At 44.5% G+C, this 24,793-nt stretch overlaps 1 protein-coding gene and 1 pseudogene across 1 annotated transcript in view; one reads left to right on the top strand and one right to left on the bottom strand.

The window, feature by feature from the left end:
- The window catches only part of LOC124595986 (calpain-9-like), a 1,013,088-nt gene that overhangs the window by 612,815 nt on the left and 375,480 nt on the right, over window positions 1–24,793 (bottom strand). The window lies entirely within an intron of this gene.
- On the top strand, window positions 7,154–7,271 carry LOC124597678 (annotated as a pseudogene).

Below are 24,793 nucleotides of genomic sequence, written 5' to 3'. Positions count from 1 at the left end.
CTCAGTGTGAACTCAGCCTCTGAAACGAGTAGTCCATGGGACTAAGTGCATATGTAAGTGATTTTAATGTTTTAATTTACATTTACCGGTATGTATTTTGCGACTGTCGTTTAAAAGTTATACAACTGTACGTTTACTAAGGCAAACATGTTACCTTACTGTTTACATCAACACGGCTACACAGCAGTTCACATTTAAGTGAACCAGTTTCACATTATTTCTCTACTATTCCACTTTCCACCAGCGCTTGGGAAAAACGAACACGTCAGTCTTTCCGTACGAACTCTGATTTATTTTATTACGACGATCATTTTTCGCTTTGTAGCTGGGTATGAATGAAATATTCAGAGTAGAACATTCGAGATTGTCATTTGGTGAAAACATCTCAGCGCAACGAGAAACGCCTTTGTTTTAATGATTTCCACACCAACCCGCGTATCATATCAATGTAAATGGTTGTTTATATGTCCTTTAGCATTGCAGTTGCCTACACAGTGACCGAAATCTGGATATGCAATAAACATTATTTGTAACTGACTGCTGTACTCTTTACTATTCGAAAAACAAAAGAAACGACGTGATACGCTTGCACTCTTACTTGTGCCATTCAGTTTGTCACTCTCTATCAGGCCGCCTTTTTACCTCCAAATTACTACCGAGTGTGTATCCTGTAATCAACGGCACTTTGTTTGTATGTCTCCTAGCAAGGCAGTGTTTGCCCCGTGATGTGTGGGTGTAGTGCCAGTGCGACTTGTTTATGCGGCGGTGGTGAACTCGCGGCCTCGTTTCTGAGGTGCGGTGCCGTACCGGAGAGCGGCTTCCTCGCAGCGGCGTGCATTCCAGCGGCCGGTGAAAGCTGAATGGAGAGGGCGGGTGTCGGCGGGCCAGAACAATGCGTGTCTCGGCCACGCCCTCCGCGAGTACAGCGGCGTCACGTCACACAGCGGGCAGCCCTCTACACCACACCACACAACACCCACACCTCCACCTGGCCGCCGCGCCGCTCCAGCGTTCTCGTGCACCGGTCGCCGCAGCTTCCCTTTCAGCACCTGCTCCCGTCTGCGAGGAGCCGCGCACACACTGTACAACATGCTGCCTGCAAAGTAGCAAGTGTCTCTCTACAAACCGAGTAAACTCCCATTTTTCTGGCACAGGCCGTTAAAACTCCGGTCTTCCACGAAAATTTGCTACTGTTTTGCAGTCAGAAGGGAGCTAAAATTAGATGTCAGTTAATACCTGATTAGTTATCACACTCGCATTTGCAATGTAATACAGATGATTACCGGGTTTGGCAGTTAGGCTGCCCTCCCCAGCTCTGTAGAATGCAACGAACATACAGCAAGCGCCAAGGCATCTCACTGTATAGTTACACAATCGTTTGACAGTAGGATACCTTAGCGTTTCCCGTATTGTTGTTGTTGTTGTTGCGGTCTTCAGTCCAGAGACTGGTTTGATGCAGCTTTCCATGCTACTCTATCCTGTGCAAGCTTCTTCATCTCCCAGTACCTACTGCACCCTACATCCTTCTGCGTTTCCTGTATGTTTCTCATATATGAGGTGTTACGTCTGCCACAGATGGCCCCTGCCACGCAGACTACACTCAAGGCACCCCTGTGTACAATATAACATACACAAGCACTTGCAGACGCAACGAAGAGGAAAACAATTCTTCAAAACAAACAGAACTTGCCAGAGACTAACGCGAACCTTTTTCTGCAGAGGCCGCCTCACAGATACAGGGAAAGTTGGAGTACTCCGTCGGCCTCCGCCGGCTTTATAAGGCCAGCGCAGCAGCAGTAACCCCCCCCCCTCCCCAGGGCCCCCTTTTTCCTGTCCCCTCCTTATCCCTGAGCGAATTTTCCTCCTCCCCCCCCCCCCCTGCCCCTGAGACCCTGCACCCCATCCTTGCCTCTTTCCTTCCCACATCCCTCCCTATCTGGCCCTCTTCAGCGCGCCCCCCCGCCCATCTCCCCCCTCTCTTCCCGTCCATCCCTTCTTCCAGTCTCCCTCATCTCCTTGCGCCTGGCAGACCCTCATCGTCAGTGTGCCACGTCAGTTTTGTGTTTAGTGCTGTTTCTCCTGTGCGTCAAGAGGTTTGATTTTAATTGTGTACTGCCTTGAGCTTCGCTGTCAGTGTGTTGTTATGTGCTACGTCATCCGTCGATACTTTCATGCTCCGGTCATACTGTGCCTTGTGTTCTCTTAATTGTCCCAGTGTGTGGTTTTTCGTGTGCGCTACTTTTTTACGGTTTTTATCTCCACTTTACAGTTGCCCCTTTTTTTTGTCTATTGCCTTCCATGATGTTCCCTCTTTTTTAGATCTATGTTCACCATATTCTCTCCTTTGTATATTTTTAACTGTCTTCTATTGTTTGTTCTATGTCTTTCGGCTGAAGAGCAGCGCATATGTTGCTGCCAGCCCACCCCAATGGGGAATTGAAATACAATAAAGAAAAAAAAAAGCAGTACAGCCAGTTCCTCGACGAGCTGGGACCAGCTCCGACGGACCTCACCGGTGCTCTTGATGAATGGTCGTCTACAAGTTATTTGTTTTTGTGTGTATATATAGTGATTTTTCGAGAAGGGTAGTTCAGTTTCAATAAACGACATTATACTGAGTGTTCTACAATACTGAGTATACTTCGTGAGGTGTCCCATCTAACTCTACCACCTCATGTATTTTCGAAACGAAAGAAAATGTGAAAAATGCAATTGGACAGAGATCTAACTATGTCAGGGACTCACATAATGGGCAGGAATGCATAAATCATAAATGTCAAAAAACATCACTTTTAACACAAAGTTACAGTATTTTATATCAATGTAAGTTTTTTCTACCGAAATGAAAATTAGACGTACAGTTAGCCACGGCAGACTTGTTTCCACTTTCTAAAACTCATACCTCCAGAAATACACAGATTTTAAAAAATGGCAACGGCGCCACGACTTCTGCATTACTGCGCAGAGCAAGCAAGGATCGCCTACAGCAGGCTTCAGAACAGTTCAGGCAGCCATCATTACAGTGTTACAACATTACGGCAGAAACTGTGGCATGGTTTCCATTATTTAAAGTCTAAGTATTCCAGAAAGTAAGGTTTCGAGCAGTGAAATCAAGTCTGTCACAACTATCGGTAGCTCCAGTTTTAATGTCCCTAGAAAAAAACGTAAATTTGTGTTGAAAGTGATGCTTGTTTGCTTGTAGGGAATGTGCACTCCCGCCCATTGCGTGAGCACGCGACATAGGTGCACCCTGGGCAAACATTTTATTTTCTACATGAGGTGGCAGAGTTAGGTGGGACGCCTTATCTATAAATACACTCCTGGAAATGGAAAAAAGAACACATTGACACCGGTGTGTCAGACCCACCATACTTGCTCCGGACACTGCGAGAGGACTGTACAAGCAATGATAACACGCACGGCACAGCCGACACACCAGGAACCGCGGTGTTGGCCGTCGAATGGCGCTAGCTGCGCAGCATTTGTGCACCGCCGCCGTCAGTGTCAGCCAGTTTGCCGTGGCATACGGAGCTCCATCGCAGTCTTTAACACTGGTAGCATGCCGCGACAGCGTGGACGTGAACCGTATGTGCAGTTGACGGACTTTGAGCGAGGGCGTATAGTGGGCATGCGGGAGGCCGGGTGGACGTACCGCCGAATTGCTCAACACGTGGGGCGTGAGGTCTCCACAGTACATCGATGTTGTCGCCAGTGGTCGGCGGAAGGTGCACGTGCCCGTCGACCTGGGACCGGACCGCAGCGACGCACGGATGCACGCCAAGACCGTAGGATCCTACGCAGTGCCGTAGGGGACCGCACCGCCACTTCCCAGCAAATTAGGGACACTGTTGCTCCTGGGGTATCGGCGAGGACCATTCGCAACCGTCTCCATGAAGCTGGGCTACGGTCCCGCACACCGTTAGGCCGTCTTCCGCTCACGCCCCAACATCGTGCAGCCCGCCTCCAGTGGTGTCGCGACAGGCGTGAATGGAGGGACGAATGGAGACGTGTCGTCTTCAGCGATGAGAGTCGCTTCTGCCTTGGTGCCAATGATGGTCGTATGCGTGTTTGGCGCCGTGCAGGTGAGCGCCACAATCAGGACTGCATACGACCGAGGCACACAGGGCCAACACCCGGCATCATGGTGTGGGGAGCGATCTCCTACACTGGCCGTACACCACTGGTGATCGTCGAGGGGACACTGAATAGTGCACGGTACATCCAAACCGTCATCGAACCCATCGTTCTACCATTCCTAGACCGGCAAGGGAACTTGCTGTTCCAACAGGACAATGCACGTCCGCATGTATCCTGTGCCACCCAACGTGCTCTAGAAGGTGTAAGTCAACTACCCTGGCCAGCAAGATCTTCGGATCTGTCCCCCATTGAGCATGTTTGGGACTGGATGAAGCGTCGTCTCACGCGGTCTGCACGTCCAGCACGAACGCTGGTCCAACTGAGGCGCCAGGTGGAAATGGCATGGCAAGCCGTTCCACAGGACTACATCCAGCATCTCTACGATCGTCTCCATGGGAGAATAGCAGCCTGCATTGCTGCGAAAGGTGGATATACACTGTACTAGTGCCGACATTGTGCATGCTCTGTTGCCTGTGTCTATGTGCCTGTGGTTCTGTCAGTGTGATCATGTGATGTATCTGACCCCAGGAATGTGTCAATAAAGTTTCCCCTTCCTGGGACAATGAATTCACGGTGTTCTTATTTCAATTTCCAGGAGTGTATATGTACAGGGTGATCAAAAAGTCAGTATAAATTTGAAAACTTAATAAACCACAGAATAATGTAGATAGAGAGGTAAAAATTGACACACATGCTTGGAATGACATGGGGTTTTATTAGAACAAAAAAAAAATTTTCACATAATTTCCGACAGATGGCGCTGGACAGCAAAACGTCAGTATCTTCTACTGTGACGGGTGAGAAGGACGCCGATATGTTACAGAATCGCATCATTCCCAGCCTCTCTGATAAACACCTGCTGGAACGTACGATGTTTATGCAGGATGGCGTTCCACCCCATATTGCTAGACGCGTGAAAGATCTCTTGCGCGCGTCGTTTGGTGATGATCGTGTGCTAAGCCGCCACTTTCGTTATGCTTGGCCTCCCAGGTCCCCAGACCTCAGTCCGTGCGATTATTGGCTTTGGGGTTACCTGAAGTCGCAAGTGTATCGTGATCGACCGACATCTCTATGGATGCTGAAAGACAACATTCGACGCCAATGCCTCACCATAACTCCGGTCATGCTTTACAGTGCTGTTCACAACATTATTCCTCGACTACAGCTGTTGTTGAGGAATAATGGTGGACATTTTGAACATTTCCTGTAAAGAACATCATCTTTTCTTTGTCTTACTTTGTTATGCTAATTATTGCTATTCTGATCAGATGACGCGCCATCTGTCGGACATTTTTGAACTTTTGTATTTTTTTGGTTCTAATAAAACCCCATGTCATTCCAAGAATGTGTGTCAATTTGTACCTCTATATCTACATTATTCCGTGATTTATTCAGTTTTCAAATTTATACTGACTTTTTGATCACCCGCTATATAGTAGTGGAAATCAGCATAAAGACAGAGTTCCAAGAAGGTAGTAGTACAATGACCGAAACACACATGTATCGAATATACTATGTAAGTTGTAGATAGATACAAGACGTAAACAATGATGACGGATTACATAGTTTCTTTCATAGCACGAATAACAAAATAAGGCGTTTGCATATCCTGGATGGAAATTAGCATAAAAGCATTCATTGTCCTGTTGTGTTATTGCAGTGTTAGTACTTTGTTCAACTTCCGTTCTTCTTAATTACCTCGAAAATTTTCTTCAGCATTGATTTTGGTATGGTTTGTAGGCCTCAAATTGCCTTCCATTACGATAAACACTCCTTGCGAGTATTCCCCAACTGATTTCCACGGAGTTTAAATACGGGCTACGTGCAGGCCAGGGCAAGGCCTCGAGATCTTTATCTTCAAAGAGCTTTTTGGCTGTAGCAGAAACATATAGATGCATTACATTTTTGAAACATTAAACTTTGGTCCCCATGGTTCTCATATACTCGAATCAGTTCCTTCTGTAGAATCTCAGTGTACATGTCAGAGTTCACTCTAGTGTTCAGTCAAGCAGTGCGTGACTTTAGCGCAGGAGGCTGCCTCAATAGTAACACTTCCAACATCAAAATTTCTGCTCATTCTTACCTGCTGCTCTGTTCTCAGATCATGCCAATAATATTGAAATCCATCCTGTCCATCCAAACTGAACTTATTCTCATCAGTGAAAATCATTTTATCCTTATTTATGGATTCTTCCGTCACTTCTTGATAGAAAAATTCCATATTGAGGGTTGAATAACACGCGGTGTTTTTTTTTTTTCTACAGATTTTTATTTGTATAAATTAGGCCATCTTCAGATAACTACTGGTTATTGTTTACAAGGAGCTTCCATTCTTACGAACTAAGCATTCTGGACTAAGATACAACGCACTTACATACGATCTTTAGTTGTGGTATTGTCTTTGGAATTGTCAAATGGGTCTTTTGACTTTTTGTTCTGTAAAACCGTTCTTTAACGTAATAAATCACATTTTATGGTATGTCAGTACCACGTATGACAACAATTAGAATTATTTAGAATACACATTATTACATAATTACAATTTTTTGGTATTTGTTGTGAACAGTTGCACTGGATACTAATTGCTGGTTGAACAACAGTGATGTTTTCTTTGGGGGTTACATTTTGTTATCATCAAAATTGTGCATTAATATACACCAAGTATTACATTGCTACAGTTGAGTTACAGTTAGAAATGTAAACACATAAGAGATATTACATTATATTGGGGTGTGAATTTGTTTGCTACTGGGACACTTTGTGGTTAGTAGCAAGTTTACTTTATTTTGTTAAGTTTAAGAGTGGTGATGTGCTCAGTTGCAATTGTTCATTTAGAACCAGCTGTAATATCCCTGTCTGGCTAGCTTCAATGCTAAGCAACTCAGACATGGCGCAACGTATCGAATTTTTTTCACAAGTATGATTGCTCAGCATAATCCCCCCCCTGCAACACCCTTGTAATCTTTCCGGACCGCTTCTGAGCACTCCACTTTTATCTGACATCAGTCCTCGTGATGCCAACGGCCTTGCCACAGTGGTAACACCGGTTCCCGTCAGATCACCGAAGTTAAGAGCTGTCGGGCTGGGCTAGTACTTGGATGGATGACCATCCGGTCTGCCGAGCGTTGTTGGCAAGCGGGGCGCACTCAGCCCTTGTGAGGCAAACTGAGGAGCTACTTGATTCATAAGTAGCCGCTCCGGTCTCGGAAACTGACATACGGCCGGGAGAGCGATGTGCTGACCACACACCCCTCCATATCCGCATCCAGTGATGCCTGTGGGCTGAGGATGACATGGCGACCGGCCGGTACCTTTGGGCCTTCATGGCCTGTGCGGGAGGAAAGATTAGTCCTCATGGTCATACTGACTGGGGCATCTCAAAAATGAAGGGCACAGAATTCCCGTTGAAGAACTGGAGTAACAGGGGACTGAGTTGAAATGAACTTGGAGGCCAAGTTATAGCCCCTGCTAGACCTGTCCAACTTGTACAACACTGACGCGTACAGTGTCGTCCTACACCAGTAGCTTTAGCTCAATAACATTTCTTTTCATGTGGCTCATCTGTCTGGAACAAGTCTTTCAATTGGACGCCACTTCGGCGACTTGCGTGTCCCTAACCTGCTCCACTTATCCAAATGGGGAAAGGAGACTTACAGTGCTTCGTTGAATCTGAACCACGTGTCGTTTCTGGCGACTCCTCACATCGTTCTGAGGTAACGGCTACGCAGACTCAAGAATCCGAGATACGGCCGGGATTCGACGCCGCGACCTCCTGGTTTCCAGTCAAGCGCTTTACCGCTAGACCACCAGGTCCGACTAGCTGCATTAGATGGGGACTTAATACATAGAGAAGCTTAAATCCTGAATACATTTGCGATAACTGGGACAAAACCTCCGTGAAGTTGTTGGTGGCCTGTATATCTTATCAGATGGCTCATTTCAGACCCTTGCTTCCTGGAACGTTTTTACTTCCGTTATCGTGTACTTTCATCCACGTCAGTTTTCGTTGTTAATTATGACGCGTCTTATATATTAGCCACCTCACCATTGGGTGAGGCGGCTAAGATAGACGTTCCCGAACGCATGCAGAACGAATAAATATATTGAACTGTGGGTTTCACTGAGTTACGGACCACTCTTTGCCTTAGGACAAACTCGATCCTTGTCGGCATTCTCGCGGCCAGGTAGTGAACGCTCAAGCATCGTGAGAGGTGCCGTGGGGACAGGCACAGCATCGCTGCACCGGCACCGAAGTTGCGAGAGAACCGTGCCGCCATCCATATGAATTATTTTGAGAACACAATAGAATACCTAACTCACAGTGGTTGGACTATGATCTGATCTCTGCGCCTTTCCAATAAGAACAGAATATTTTTAATCATTGTGTCACCTCTCACGATAAATGGGACCGGTCTTCATCGCGTAACTGAAAGGCAGTGAATAGAGCACTGCAATACATCTTACTTTCCTATTTTCTGTTTTTGTTTTTCAGTTCCATGAACACAACTTCATTTATTTGTTTTGTGTTATCTGGGCAGATATTGACAGCACGCGACAAGAAAATTAACCAACGACAAAAGAATAGATCAATCTGCTCAGCTCACGTTTCTCGGGCTTCTTGATTCTTTTTTTTCCTTTGCACACGCATTTTTCTGTGTGTCCTGTCTTGACTCCTACTTCTTAACGTCAGTTTTGGTCTTCCTAACTCTCCGTTGGTCACCTCAGTGGTCTTCGACCCCAAGATCGAACACAGTTTATGTCTTTTGGGGAATACGAAGTGTAGTCCTTTCTAAGTGGTTTATCGTTTTGTTTTACTGCCCTGTCGGCATTATCTAAAACATAGTATTTTTAATTCTGAGTTTGCTTCTATTTCTCTTTCCCGTCTCTGTACACGCAGTTGTTTTCTGTGTCATATTTCGTCCTCTGTCCTTGGGCTCCATGTACCCTCTCCTCACTGTACAGCAGGAGTGCACCAACCGCGGCCCGCCATCGGTCAGATAGTAGCTCGCCCCTCATCGTTCGCTCTTGTAATTTTTGTCTCTCGTCTTTGATTTACTACCAGAAAGCAGGTAATGTTGCTGTGAAAATACATTGTTGTAATTATATTTGTTAAATAAAATCAACATTTTTGAAACAAATGTGATGTAATTTAATGAGGATTGGTCATAGTGAGTGACCTGCGGTCAGGAGTACTGGTAAGTCTGTACACCCGCTCTGTAGAGTATTAATTCCATAGTTGTTCAAATTTCTTCAGATTTTCTTCTTGCTTAATTTTTTTAATTTTTCAAAAAATTTCGACTGTCGTAACTGAATTTCCGTACTTTATTTCCGACCGTTACCTTCTGCTAGCAAAATGAAGCGTACATAGTACAGGCCTAATTACACGGTCCAGTCAAATTAATGAGCCCATCGCTTATGTTCGACGTCAGTGGGCAATAACCACTCGCAGACGGCATGTGGGGGTACCAGGAAAATGGTTTATAAATTGTATCGGGAGGGGCCGGGGGGGGGGGGGGGTGAGGGCGGAAAGCAGTGTAGTCATTGTCATAATGCACAAACAGACCGATTTATCTGACAGTCATACATTATACATTGGCCTTCGGGACAACGGTGGAAACATTTTCGAAACGGCTAAGTTTGTAAACTGTTTGCAGGCCGCTATGGTTAAAGTACACCGTGCAAGGCAAAATGGTGGTCTCCAAAACCGACACTGAGGCAACTGTGGTGCACCACACGTCATAGATGCAGGGATGAACGACAGCCGTGGGGATGTGTACCGGCGAATAGACGGCAACTGTTGGGGAACTGACGGCCCAGATCTACATCTACATCTATACTCCGCGAGCCACCTTACGGTGTGTGGCGGAGGGTACTTATTGTACCACTATCTGATCCCCCCTTCCCTGTTCCATTCACGAATTGTGCGTGGGAAGAACGACTGCTTGTAAGTCTCCGTATTTGCTCTAATTTCTCGGATCTTTTCGTTGTGATCATTACGCGAGATATATGTGGGCGGTAGTAATATGTTGCCCATCTCTTCCCGGAATGTGCTCTCTCGTAATTTCGATAATAAACCTCTCCGTATTGCGTAACGCCTTTCTTGAAGTGTCCGCCACTGGAGCTTGTTCAGCATCTCCGTAACGCTCTCGCGCTGACTAAATGTCCCCATGACGAATCGCGCTGCTTTTCGCTGGATCATGTCTATCTCTTCTATTAATCCAACCCAACCAACAAAGTGGCTACCAACAGTGTCTCCTCAACGACCATTTAGCGAATGTTGCTCTTTATGAGCCTCCGTGTCAGGCGCCTGTTACATGCAGCCATGCTGAGTGTTGTTCAACGGCGACGAAGGCTGGAATTTACACGCCAGGAGCGCAGCTTGATGTCCATTGACAGGTGACAGGTGGCCTTATCCAATGAATGACGATCCATGCTCCATCGGCTTGAAACGTCTGAAAGCTACCACACTGCAGCAATCGTCGGAAGTTGAGGCGCAGCGCCGTATAACTATCCTGCCTTGGAGGCGGTTAAGTGGGAGATGTGTCTCAGAACTGGGTAGTGACAGATGGCGACGTGAGACTGGACGCACACGTAGTTTATGTATCAGCCCATAGAGGACAATATTGGATAGGGGACTCATTTAGTTTCGATTGTGCCCACTAGAGTGCACTAAAGTAATAGAATGTTTTTCATAATCTGTTCTAGTAATTTCATAAAGTGTTATTATGTCTTTTTGTGTATGTAAAATGTTATAAATGTGTTTTATCAGTATGAATGATGCGTGAGTGTGGTTTAAGGTTAATATGAAGATAATTGTTTAACGAGTTATGTAGTAGGATTTAGTGTGGGAACATTTCGAAGAAGTATGGATATGAACAAAGTGGATTTTTGTAGAATAGATTTGTAAAGTAAGTTTATGGTAAAGGGAAAGTTAATTCAGGTATAAGTAACAATAGTAAATAACTTTATGCATAAACAAAACTTCAGCATATTAGATAATTACGTCGGTAAAAAGTGCAGTAGTTAGGTTTACTATTTTGCGATTGGTTATTGTTGAAAAGCGCGGATTGACGCGAGAGAATGTTGTTTTGCTATTGGCTGTTGAGTAAACTGACCAATGGTAAAGCAATATTCTTCGCGCGCCTTTCTCTGCTGGTAGAGAAGACTGAGAGTATTCTAAAGAAGAGTCGAGGCCTAGCCATGAATGAGATCGGACGTGTGCAGTAGTAGTTCCGATGAAAATGATAAGTAGCCGGATCTAGCAGTGTTTCATACATCAAAAGTGTTGGAAAGTGACGGCATAATTATTCCGATGTGTGTAGAAATTTCGGAACTTTTAAGTGCATTTTGTGACGAGGAAAGACATATTCCGCGTGGCGTATTGAACAGGTCGGTGGCTAAAAACTGTGACTGCATTTGGTACCGACAGACTTAATATTTGGCGAGCGTTCTCAATCAAAAACAATTAGTATTTTTGTAGCTATTACGTTTTCGGGAAATGCAACACCATAAACTTGCTAACGTGAGTGAAAGGGATTGTGAGTGACTGTTAAGACTAGCACGGGCTTGGCAGTGATTAATTGAGGACAAAATTTCCAACCTTTCATTTCGTGTTTCTCCCGAAACGTAGATTAGTGACTTTAATTGCAGCCTGGTTCACGTCGAAGTACAGTAGGTTTCACTCGGCTTTCCTGCTGATGAGCTGCTGAGGTGCAGGTTCGTCGCCGGCCAAAGTGGCCGTGCGGTTAAAGGCGCTGCAGTCTGGAACCGCAAGACCGCTACGGTCGCAGGTTCGAATCCTGCCTCGGGCATGGATGTTTGTGATGTCTTTAGGTTAGTTAGGGGACTAATGACCTCAGCAGTTGAGTCCCATAGTGCTCAGAGCCATTTGAACCATTTTGCAGGTTCGTCGTAAAGGGACGGAAAGAACCGCGCCGCCGCAAAGGGTCCAGGATGAAGGAGACAGTGTTATGGTATGAGGACTGGATCCGCGGCCCCTGGTTGGTGTCGTCGTTATGGAAGACACAATGGATTAACACACGTGTGCATCTATTTTTGGGGATCACGTCCATACCTACGTGTAGTTTGTTTTTTCCTTGGCACACTTGCATGTACAGCAAGACAATGGAACGCGTCACACAGCTGAAAGATTACGTGCATGATTCGGAGAGCACCGTACTCACCTGGCAGCTAAACTCCCTGAATTTACCGCCTAATGCTTGTTCTGGCCGTTCGGGCCATGGCTTCCTAGAAACCTCTCGCAACTAGCTACGGGACTGGAGTAGACATGGCTCCACATTCCTATCTGTATCTTCCACAACTCATTGACTCTTCTCCTGTACGCCCGCGCTGAGAAAGTGGCTGTTCATGCTTTTGACAGGATGCCAATGTGACTGGACCGTGTGTCAGTATAATTTTTTCCATGATGCCCGATGTCCTCCTTTAAGAATCATCTAGAACTTGTTAATTCCATTTTGCTGTTGTTGTACAATTTTAGCGTCTTTCCGTTTCCTTGCACGATTCCTTCACGTGGTGTACACTTCTTCCAGAAACGCGCTGACATAAGCGAGTCCCAGGGCTGGCGGTCGCTGAGTGGAGCAGAGTGGGGTGGCAGGTGTGGCGCCGGCCACAGCGGCGGCACCCGCCGTCGCGCCGCGCCGCGCCACGTGGCAGAGGTTCGCAATTACGCGGTCCGCGTGATTTACGCCGCGCCCTCGGAAGGCCTCCATAAACACTGGGAACGGACGCGGCGCTACAAGTGATTTAGGGGCCTTTTATAGCTGCCACGAATGCGTCAGGGCAGCTTGTAACCACTATTGCGCTCTCTGTATCTGCCGGAAAGGGCCGGTATTAGTTCTTATTACTGTCCGTACGCTCGTTGATTCGAACTGATAAGGAGACGGATAAATATATAACTGAGCCAGACTAAAACCTTCTGCCGGATAGGAAGAGTATGTACGTCGAAGTCTAAATGACAGATTATGAGAATCACTCCAAAGAAAAAGCCACGAAGACATAATAATTACCGCTTAAGAGTTTGATCTGATTATACCGTTCCGTAATAATTCAGTTGTTACTGACGTAGAAGAAAATAAAACAACGCTCAACAGTTTAGCTCAACAGTTTCGTAATTTCTAGTTCGATACGGAAGAACATCCGTTGTACGCAATGCGGTCAAAACTTCCAGTTCAGACGTGTCTGTACGTTGCAAGATGCCAGTTTCGTAAATAGCTGTGTGTAGCGCCACCTATCGTTACTACCGCAGCTGGGAACATTCTGTGAAGACTCAGCACGAAAGTGTGAAACATTGATAGCATTACTTCTCTCATTCTTCCTCAAGCATGAGAAATATCCGTTGCAGCATTATTAAGGACGCAACCGAGATACGAGTGCGGATGAATCGTGTTAATCCAGTTAAAGTTTTTGCCCTCAGCTCTGGTTGCTAACCAATCTTTGAAGCATGTGGACAGCGATGGATAGTGGATGCGAGTTGCCAGCTACGTAAAAAGTCGACGGACAGCTGCTGAACTGGAGAGGTCTTTGCGAGATTTAAATGCCAGCCACCGGCACCTGCCGTATACAAGGATGCATAGAGTTACTTAAAGAAACTCAGGGAGTGTATTCAGTGAAACAGCATCTTCAGAATGGGTAATCAAATTACTACATGTCATCACAGGGATCGATGCTGGACATGGTCTTGTTATGTATAAATGATCTTCCAAAATGTATCCAAGATGCAAAAGTACTTCTCTTTGCTTAAGATGCAAGTGTTATAATGAAGCCCATAGGAGTAACATCAACATCCGAAATGTAAATAATATTTTCTTCAAAATTAATTACTGGTTCTCTGCAAATAGACTACCATTCTGTTTGGATAAAACACAGTACAAGCAATACAGTACGGCGCAAGGCCTTTTCAGTCACCATTAGAAATAATGGATGCGGATAAATCATTAAGAAAAACAATATATCCTAAATTCTTAGGCGTTTATTTGGGTAAGAACTTGATGTTACACATTACAGAACTCCAACGTCTTAGTTCCGTAACTTTTTTGCCTTATTGATAATATCAGATTTTGGAGATGAAAGTCTCAACAAGTTGACTTACTTTTTCTACTTTCAGTAATTAATATATGATGGTATTACATTGCCGGAAAATACCCCACTGAAGAAGAAAATGTTTGTTGCACGGAGGTGTGCCGTAAGGATGTCATGTCCATTCCAAAATCGCTTCTAGATAGTTGAACATACTGGCAGCAGATTCATAGTACACTTACTCCTTTACTGCAATGGGATTGTTTTTTTTTAAGAACATTTGAAATAAATTATGAGTTCTTTGGCACTCTTAAAATTTCTATCATCAACTACGCGATCTAGCACTGTTTATTAAGCCCGCGCGGTCTAACGCGTTGCTTCCCGAGCGAGAAGGTGTACCGGTCCTCGGCACCAATCCGCTCGGCGGATTAGTGTCGAAGTCCGGCGTGCCAGCCAACCTGTGGATGGTTTTTAAGGCGGTTTTCCATCTGCCTCGGCGAATGTGGGCTGGTATCCCTTATTCCGCCTCAGTCACACTATGTCGGTAATTGCTGCGCAAACACTGTCTCCACATATGCGTACACCATAATTACTCTACCACGCAAACACTCGTCTTGTATGAGAAGTTTCCGGGGGGGAGGGGGGGGGGATTGGGGGGAGGGGAGGCACTGGGGGCCGAACCGCACAATAACCCTGGGTTCGGTGTGGGGCGGCGCTTGTGTGGGTGGACTGCTGTGGCCTGTTGTGGGGCTGTGTACCACTGAGGGCTCCGATGGGACGAAGCGGTCCCCAGTTCAATACAGAATAGTGTTTATTATGTTTATTTCTGGATTCATTTATGAAATAATAATCGAAATTCATTTGTCAAGAAAAATTATAAATCCTTTGGAATATTGTTATTGCTGCAGAGTGAAGTAGTAGTAAGCATGCCGGCGGCCGGCCGGTTTGGCCGAGCGGTTCTGCGCGCTTCCGTCCGGAACCGCGGACTGCTACGGTCGCAGGTTCGAATCCTGCCTCGGGCATGGATATGTGTGATGTCCTTAGGCTAGTTAGGTTTAAGTAGTTCTAAGTTCTAGGGGACTGGTGACCTCAGATGTTAAGTCTCATAGTGCTCAGAGCCATTTGAAGCATTTTTGAAGTAAGCATGCCTCTGATGTGATTGGACGTATTTTTGTATTTTGGGCGGACGATGTCAAGTCAACCATGAAGACCTAAAATGTAAGAATTTTCAAGCATCAGACCCCTAGACAAGAAGAACTGGTGCCAACTCTACACGAAAAGCTAAGTAAACTAGAAAGTGTACTGCAATCTTCGCTCCTCTCAAACTTCTCATAAAAGACTTTGTTTATTGTGAACAACGACTCGAATTAGGAAGGAGGAGGAAGATTACATAGTGTACTACAATAACTGTAAAAGCTGACTCGTTCCACATCATACTACATGTCGCAACTACGATCCACGGACCAAGCAGGTAACTATCCAGCAACACATTGGTACCAGGTGGTTATAATAAATTGCATCTACTCACAGAGGCTCAGTGTGGGTTGTATTTATCGTATGGCGGAGGAACTTGGTAGAAATTCTGAAGCGGCAGTGCGGTACCGATTTACGCTAGGTGCAAATCTGGCGCTGTGAATGCAAGAAAGACTTATATAAATGTTCCCATATGTAATGGATTAGGAACGAGACGCAGATAGAAAAGGTCAAACAAGTGAGAAAGGAATAATGTTGATTTTATTATTAACCGCCTCTTACACAATTTGTTCAGTAAGATCACCAGAGACGTTACCGAGATGCCGCATCCGTAAAACGACATGATCAACAGTTGCTCGCAGCAGTTCGGATGGAGTCCGAACAACGTGTTGCCGTAAAGTAGCCTTCAGATCAACTAGAGACCGAACGTGTCCTGGTAAACGCATCCTTTAACATATCCCCAAAGCCGAAACTCACATCCTTTCAGTTCAGGTTCTGTTCTGCACTTTTTATGTTATTTGTTCTTTTTGTCTAAAGAATTTTTGAAACTTTAGAATTTTTTCATTTTTTGATTCTTACTGAAGGCTTTTGCAGTTACTTAGCGAGGAAATAGCTGTTGTTGCACGATGGTTCTTCAGCCGTGCTATTACATTTCACTTCCTGTTTTCGAGACCGGAAGGCCAATCAAGTCAGGCATTGCGGATATTTTCAAGAGTTAGCCGACCTTTTCGAAGTAAGCATCGCACCACGAATTCCGCGGGTGGAGAAAGCGGTGTGCATTTTAATGAGGGCGGACACAATTAGGCTCGTCACGACTTCTCTGCGAGCCAATCGTCAGCCCACAGCTCCCCCCGGCGCGGCCCACTTCCTGTGCACGACTCACGCTCTACGCTCTCTTCCCCTTCTGGTTTTCGTCACTGCAAAAGCGCCATCGAAGTCAGCTGTAAAGTACCAAAGACCTCTTTCGATAGATCACTTACCCTTACCACGACCAGTTTGAAGGAAAAGTTCGCATCCACTATTTTCACAATTTTGTTACTGCTGATGATGAACATTATTTAGAAATGTAATAACGAATAGTAAGAGACACAAGATCTTGAATAGAGCCCGCATTGTTGAAAAACTTAGTTTTGTTTATGCTCACCCAAGCATCTTTCATCATGGGTACGGGATCACTAATCCGTTTCTGTTATTCATGTTTACATAATCAACATTTAGGAAAATTATCATGTTACTTCTTTTTCTTACCTGTTCCACCATTGTGTCCTGCTGAACCCAGGTATGAAACTAATAAAAGTTCATCAGTTTGGCGCAAATGCTCACAAGAAACTTTGATTGTACGACAGTGACGAAACATGTTTTGTCTCTAAACATAAATACAGCTGTGACTTACCTAATATGGGACCAATATGCAATTCACAGTTATACGCACATACCGACAGAAAAATGAATGATCACAGCTGATTTAGATGACTGAATGAATCAGTTTAGTAACACTAGGAAGCCCTTCACCACAGAACAAGGCATCAGACTTCATTGCGCAGTTTTCTATGAGTTGTGTCACCAAACCGCAACAGACTCACAAGAAACATCACTTCGGCACTGTGAAATCATGCTCTTTCCAACTTGCAACAGACATAGTCACGATCTGTATCTAGAAAGCGAGATCTCGTGTATCTATGAGAAACGGACACGTCATTCTGAACGGAAGGCTGTCAGCGAAGCACGCAGGGTTGAAGGCTCTGCTCTTGACAAACTCGTTCTACCGCAAACAGAAAAGTTGGTGACCCACAGAAGTGTTGCTATTAATTATTAAAACTTACTAAAATAATTTAGAAATTTTTTTTGTACTCTGCACACAATTGCGTTACTAGGCACGTCAATCCTCGTTTGGGTTTTAGATGGTATTTTACGTTTACTTAAAGGATTCTGCAGGTTCCACGATCATTGCTTTCCACATTCCTTGTCCAGTATTAGTACTTTGACACTAATATCACAGAAGGTCAGATATTATTACTACCATTATTTAAAAAACATATTACTGACAGGTATTTTCATTTTTACAGCTTTCCGCATCAACTTCCAGAATTCTGCGGACAAGCCAAGTTGTCCTGACCCTATGCACTGCGTGAGTTGGGCCTCCTGTGCTCAAATTGTCATAGACATTGTAAGAAGATACCACTGTCTCAGTAAGGCTTCTATCACTGCAGCATATTTCTTTAATCGTGACGGCGTTAGCTCAGGCTGTCAGCAGTGGGCTCTGTAACGTAAATGAGCCATGGTTGGTTGGTTGATTCGGGAGGACGGGACCAAAGAACGAGGTTACCGGTCGCATCGGATTAGGAAAGGAATTCGGCTGTGCCGTTTCGAAGGAAACATCGCGGCATTTGCCTGAAGCGATTTAGGAAGTTCATAGAAAACCTAAATAACGATGGCCGGAAGCGGATTTGAACCGGCGTCCTTCCGAGTCTAGCGTGCTAACCACTGCTCCACCTCGCTCGGTGTGAATGAGTCATGCGCCGCTGTCAGATTGATACAGGAGCCCGTTCCATGACGATTTGTTGATGCTGAATGTTGTGCTACTATGTTCGGCCCCGGTACGTTTGCGCAGGGGCATTATTGGTGCATTTCGCAATTTTTCGAAATAAGACAGTTTAGACTAGACGTGGAGGAAGCTTTCAGTGATAATGATGCAACATTTTTACAACTAAGTCATGCAAGATCTTGTATTATTACTCGTACTAGTATTATTTTTATTATTACGCATTCTGTGAAGTGTGTGCCCGCAATGAGAAATTGCAGTAAGTTAAATACAACATACGGTTTCAGTCTGTATTTACTGGTTAAATTAGCGCAGCACATTTCAGCACAATGTTGTCCTAAATGCTCCACAGTATCATCACAATGCCCAACCTCTCCTGCAAAAATATTCGTCTGAATTAATATTTATCAGTTTCGTAACAACCTTGCAAAAACGTGATGATGCGGCGCGGGGCAGCCGAGCGGTGCAGGGCGCCTTGTCACGGTCCGCGCGGCTCCCCCCCGTCGGAGGTTCGAGTCCTCCCTCGGTCATGGGTGTGTGTTGTCCTTAGCGTAAGTTAGTTTAATTTAGGTTACGTAGTTTGTAAGCTTAGTGACCGGACCTCACCAGTTTGGTACCATAAGGTCTTACCAAAAATTTCTAAATTTCCAAAAAACGTGATGCGAGGGGGTATGGACACTTCCGGAAAATTGCAGACCATTAGCTTAACATTTAGATATACACGTAAGGATAACAAAGTGCTGCTGAAACACTGTGTCCCAATTTAAATATTAAATAGCGGCTGAATCACCAAAATGTACATAATTATTATTATAACTATTACCATTATTATTACTATTACCATTATTATTACTTTAACAGAATTTTTGTCTAGATCTTAATTATTTGATTTTTTAGTTTTCATTATGACACGTTTCGGCAGCATTCAGCCTCGTACGCTGCGCTATTGCCTCCTCACAAATGTTCCTCTTTTATGCATGTCTAAATGCGTCATAAGTAAAATTGTAAAACAAACTAAACGCGATCGAGACAAAAATTATGCGTGGAAGTGATAAAAAAAGATCGGAGTACTCTTTACGGGTATTTGGACTATGCACTGTGATTTTTCGATCGTACGTTGGCCTGATGGTGGTATTTGGTACCGAAAGCGGTTGTCGGTAAACAATAAAAGTGAGATTTTAGACTGAAACAAATACTTTTTTCTCGTTGTTCTCGCGCTATTCCGACCGGCAGTACGTATGGAAAATGTATCCAGTTGAATTTTGTGACTGTTTTTCAAAGTATTTAGTAATTACCTACTAGATTTTCCACGACTTTGTATCAATATCGTAATAATAATATCGAGTAAAAGCGGGAAATCTAGTAAAGCAGAGATGACAAAGCAGAGATGACATCTCCTATTCGCTGCCTATAAGAACCCGGAGTTTCTCTCTACTGACAACAGCTTTAGTGCTTTCCAGTAAACTGGGAGCGGAGTAAATGTTGATGCTGCCCACGCCGCAGGTTTTCCTCACCTCGCTGCCGCCCGCTTGCCGGATCAGCGGTCACGTAAATCGTGTTAGTTCCCTGATAATGGCCGCTAAAGATCGCCGCGCAGGGCCACGCAGTGCATAAGGGTAGCATCTGTCTGCCACTTAAGATAAACAGGAACGATACTCGGGGCCGGCGCCCAGCTTAAAAGAACATAGTTCGTGTTCCTCTCAAATCTTACGGCCACTTAATTAAAACGCTTTCTTTTTTCCTTTCGGGAGTGAACGAGGAGATGTGTCCGTCACTGGACAGGCAACGAGCTTCGTGATCTGACGCGCGCCTTATCAGATTCCCGTCCCGTTTCGTGCACTTGGAACTACGTATGACGTCACCTGCGTGTTGCGGGTCTCGTGTAGCCGCCAGGTGCCGGCGCGCTTCTGTGTATTGGGAGCTACGAGAAACACTTGCTTGAAACGGCGCTCCTCGTGGACGTCGTGTAACCAACTGTGTGTCCCGAGCTGCCTACGTCTTTATGTCGACAGGCGTTGCACCACTAGGACTCGTGTCGTGCTTCTAGCGACAATATGAGATCAGAGCGCAGATAGCGAAGGCCGTGGCGCAGCGGACCGTAAAGGGCCACTTCTCACGTAATGTACTCGTACGTCAACAAAATATTCGTAGTAGGGCATTCAGTTTAAACAACGTTCACGAGCGAAATCCTCTGCTTACGAATGGGCGCTTTAGCGGAGGAAACTAGACAACGCAGTGGCACTGATGGGGAAGTATACGAGACAGATAATATCACGCAGGAGTTAATTCTTGGCGATCGATCTGATCCCAGTTCTATTTGCAAGATTTTCTCAAGAGTGATTTATGTAAAATGAGTTGCAGGAAAGCATTTAAGAGCAGTTACTATATTACAAACATAATTATTAATAGAGAGCACATTATTCACATAATAATTTTCATTACCATTTATGATTCTACAAGAGTCAAGAAGGACTTTCTATCATCAAAGACTTAGATGCATGCCTACCACTACATCCACAGTTCAAGATCCATAGTTACTCCTACTTAAAACTAAGTTGCTTTGGTGTTTAAGTCACTGGCCGTTGATGTTGCAGCTGTTGACTGTACATTTAGGGTTTCCAGGTCCAAAAATAGAAAAGATGGACTCTGCGTTTATTTTTCCTTAAAAGTCAGGCTGCCTATTTTAAATAGAAATAGCGTCAGTTTGGTATTTTCAGTTGTTACTTAATAATCAGTTACCGCGAGTTGTTTGCGAGATTAACCTTAAACGCGGTTAAATTTAAAAAAAGTAGTAAACAGCGTTATAATTCAGCAATTATGATAGCCAATAAGTGTTCAGTATATCTACGAGTATATATCCTTTTAGTACGTCTCCTTAAACTTATTCCTTGCGTTTACGTCAGTAGCTTAGAATAGACCTTAGTTGTGCGTTTTCTACTTCATTGCTAAAAGACGTAACAAAAGCCAGACAGGCTGGAGTCTTATACAAGGTGGTCAGAAATTCCCGTTACAAAGTTCTAGGACTTGTAGAGGGGAGTGAGTACAGAATACTTTGAATAGGAACCCATGTCCGGAAATGTACCGTTTCCATCCTACAACTGTTTCAGTTCGGATCTTTAACTCATCCACTTCCGCTTAAGGAACTGGATTAGGCATGACGCAGTACAATTATTAGGTAAAAATTCGGAAGGAAACATCCATTTATCACGTAAGCACATTTGTTTGTATTAACAGTTAAATATGACGTGTTTAAATTGTTGGTGCTGTTGTTGTTGGCCGGCCTCTGGTGGCCGAGCGGTTCTAGGCGCTTCAGTCTAGAACCGCGCGACCGATACGGTCACAGGTTCGAATCCTGCCTCGGGCATGGATGTGTGTGATGTCCTTAGGTTAGTTAGGTTTAAGCAGTTCTAAGTTCTAGGGGACTGATGACCTGAGATGTTAAGTCCCATAGTGCTCAGAGCCATTTGATTTTTGTTGTTGTTGCCGTAGCCTTCACTTGAAAGATTGGTTTGATGCAGCTTTCAATGCTACTCCGTCCTGTGCAAGCGTCTCCGAGTACCTACTGAACCTACATCCTTCTGAATCTGCTTAGCCTGTTCATCTGTTGGTCTCCCTCCAAGATTCTTACCCTCCACACTTGCCTCCAGTACTAAATTGATGATCCCTTGATGCCTCAGAACGTGTCCTACCAACCGACCCCTTCCTTTAGTCAACTTGTGCCACAAATTCCTCACCTCCGTAGTTCTATTCAGTACCTCCTCATTAGTGACTTGATCCATCCATCTAATCTTCAGCACTCTTCTGTAGCACCATATATCAAAAGCTTCTATTCTGTTCTTATCTAAACACATCCATACATGGCTACACTCAGAGAAGACTTTGTGATACTTAAATGTATACTCGATGTTAACAAATTTTTCTTCTTCAAAAACGCTTTCCCTGCCATCGCCAGTCTACGTTTTATATCCTCTCTACTTCGACTATCCTCAGTTATTTTTGTGCCCAAACAGAAAACTCATTTACCAATGTTTACATTATTCCAGTACTGTTCTGCATTTACTGTATGCTGGGTTCTTTTTTATTTTTGAGTGAGCCCAGCATACTGTACGTACAGATCAGTACTGATGTAGTACTACAGCGGCTCAATGTGGCGACCACCAACGTTGTTACGGACGTACCAACGAAGCATGATTTGGTACGCACTCTCCATTCCACTTGGTGTCTCTTCAGTTTCTAGTGCGGCAGCCAGGACTCGTGCCAGCAGATCTTCGTCTGTCTTGTAAGACTCTCGTAAATTAAACTTTGCATAAACTGTGATAAATGGATATTTCATTTCGTTTCCTTTCGAATTGTTGCCTAATAACTGTACTGAATCACACCTAATTCAATTCCCCAACCAGAAGTGGATGAGTTAAACATCTGAACTGAAACCGTCGTAAAACGGAAACGGTAGATTTCCGGACTTTGGTTTCTATTCAAAATACTATGTACTCATTCCCCTCTACAAGTCATACAACCTACAAGTTTCTAACGGGTAATTCCGAACACCATGTATATTTGGCCGTACAAGACCGCAAGAAGTCGGACATGTGGCAATCCTGTGTACTGCGCTTCTTCCTCAGTCGCCCTTTCAACTTAGGTCCGTCGTGGAGTCAGTGCCGTCCTATTTGTCGTTATGTTCCACATGGAATAGAGAATTTATAAAACTGGCACACAACAATACACATTTTCTAACGACGATACCAACTATATGATGCCACTAAAACAGGAGAGAACAACATTTATAATATTTATCCTTACCATATAGCAAAGAAAAATTCCGTGTTTTGCAACTGAATGTTTATTTTGGTTCTAACTAAAGACGTTTCACCTATTCATGCTGAGCATCATCACTGGTTTGTAATATTAAAAAAATTGCTTCATCGTACACATCTTGTAAGGAAGCCTATATTGTTTTCTGGGAGGACATTTAAATTATCTAACTATTTACAAGAATATGGTTGTAATTTGTCACTTACTTTCACTATTCTATTGTTTTCTTATGCCCATGGGTTCTGGAATAAGCACAAGATGCGGACAGCAAAGGTTTACAATCGATAGCAAGTAACATATATACAGGGTTATTACAAATGATTGAAGCGATTTCACAGCTCTACAATAACTTTATTATTTGAGATATTTTCACAATGCTTTGCACACACATACAAAAACTCAAAAAGGTTTTTTAGGAATTCACAAATGTTCGATATGTGCCCCTTTAGTGATTCGGCAGACATCAAGCCGATATTCAAGTTCCTCCCCCACTCGGCGCAGCATGTCCCCATCAATGAGTTCGAAAGCATTGTTGCTGCGAGCTCGCAATTCTGGCACGTTTCTTGGTAGAGGAGGTTTAAACACTGAATCTTTCACATAACCCCACAGAAAGAAATCGCATGGGGTTAAGTCTGGAGAGCGTGGAGGCAATGACATGAATTGTTGATCATGATCCCCACCACGACCGATCCATCGGTTTTCGAATCTCCTGTTAAGAAATGCTTCTGCTTTAGCCTTTTCCGTAAGATTTTCCAAGCCGTCGGCTGTGGTACGTTTAGCTCCCTGCTTGATTTATTCGTCGACTTCCGCGGCTACGCGTGAAACTTGCCCGCACGCGTTCAACCGTTTCTTCGCTCACTGCAGGCCGACCCCTGGATTTCCCCTTACAGAGGCATCCAGAAGCTTTAAACTGCGCATACCATCGCCGAATGGAGTTAGCAGTTGGTGGATCTTTGTTGAACTTGGTCCTGAAGTGTCGTTGCACTGTTATGACTGACTGATGTGAGTGCATTTCAAGCACGACATACGCTTTCTCGGCTCCTGTCGCCATTTTGTCTCACTGCGCTCTCGAGCGCTCTGGCGGCAGAAACCTGAAGTGCGGCTTCAGCCGAACAAAACTTTATGAGTTTTTCTACGTATCTGTAGTGTGTCGTGACCATATGTCAATGAATGGAGCTACAGTGAATTTATGAAATCGCTTCAATCATTTGTAATAGCCCTGTACATCTCTCTACATATAATATTTAACTGAAGTATCAACTGGGAGAGAATGACACTATCTCTGCCACAATCTTCCCTATCTTCTGGTTCACTACGGTCGTTAAGGCCGAAATGCGAAGTTGACTCATCTCTTCGATCGATCATTACGAACATCATTCCGAACAGTAAACTTCGTGCGCTCTTTGCTCTACTAGCTGTCTCGGCGAAATTGATGGTTTAGACGTTTCTGGATTTGCAGCCGAGATGTAGTATGCTCTTTCCACGATATTTCGAAACGTGTCCTAGTTGTCCTTGTCAGGTATCAGGTGTCGTTTTCGTTTCTCGCTGTTTGGGTTGCAATCCAAACTGTGAGCAGCCAAAGACAACTAGGGCCCGTGTACAGAGCAAACGACTACTCGGCTGCAAAGCTGAAAACTTGTACGCCATTGTCTTCCTTGATCCGTGAGATTCATTCATTCTTTCTGGATGTTCACTGAACTGTAAGAGCTCGCCCAGTGTCATTCACTCGTCCCGTGGTTCTACGGTGGGTGTAATGACGAAGCGACTGTGAAGTGTAAGCGTGATGCAGATGGA

Source organism: Schistocerca americana, chromosome 2 (assembly GCF_021461395.2).
Source record: "Schistocerca americana isolate TAMUIC-IGC-003095 chromosome 2, iqSchAmer2.1, whole genome shotgun sequence".
Taxonomy (NCBI): domain Eukaryota; kingdom Metazoa; phylum Arthropoda; class Insecta; order Orthoptera; family Acrididae; genus Schistocerca; species Schistocerca americana.
This window is presented reverse-complemented; position numbering and strand designations above follow the sequence as displayed.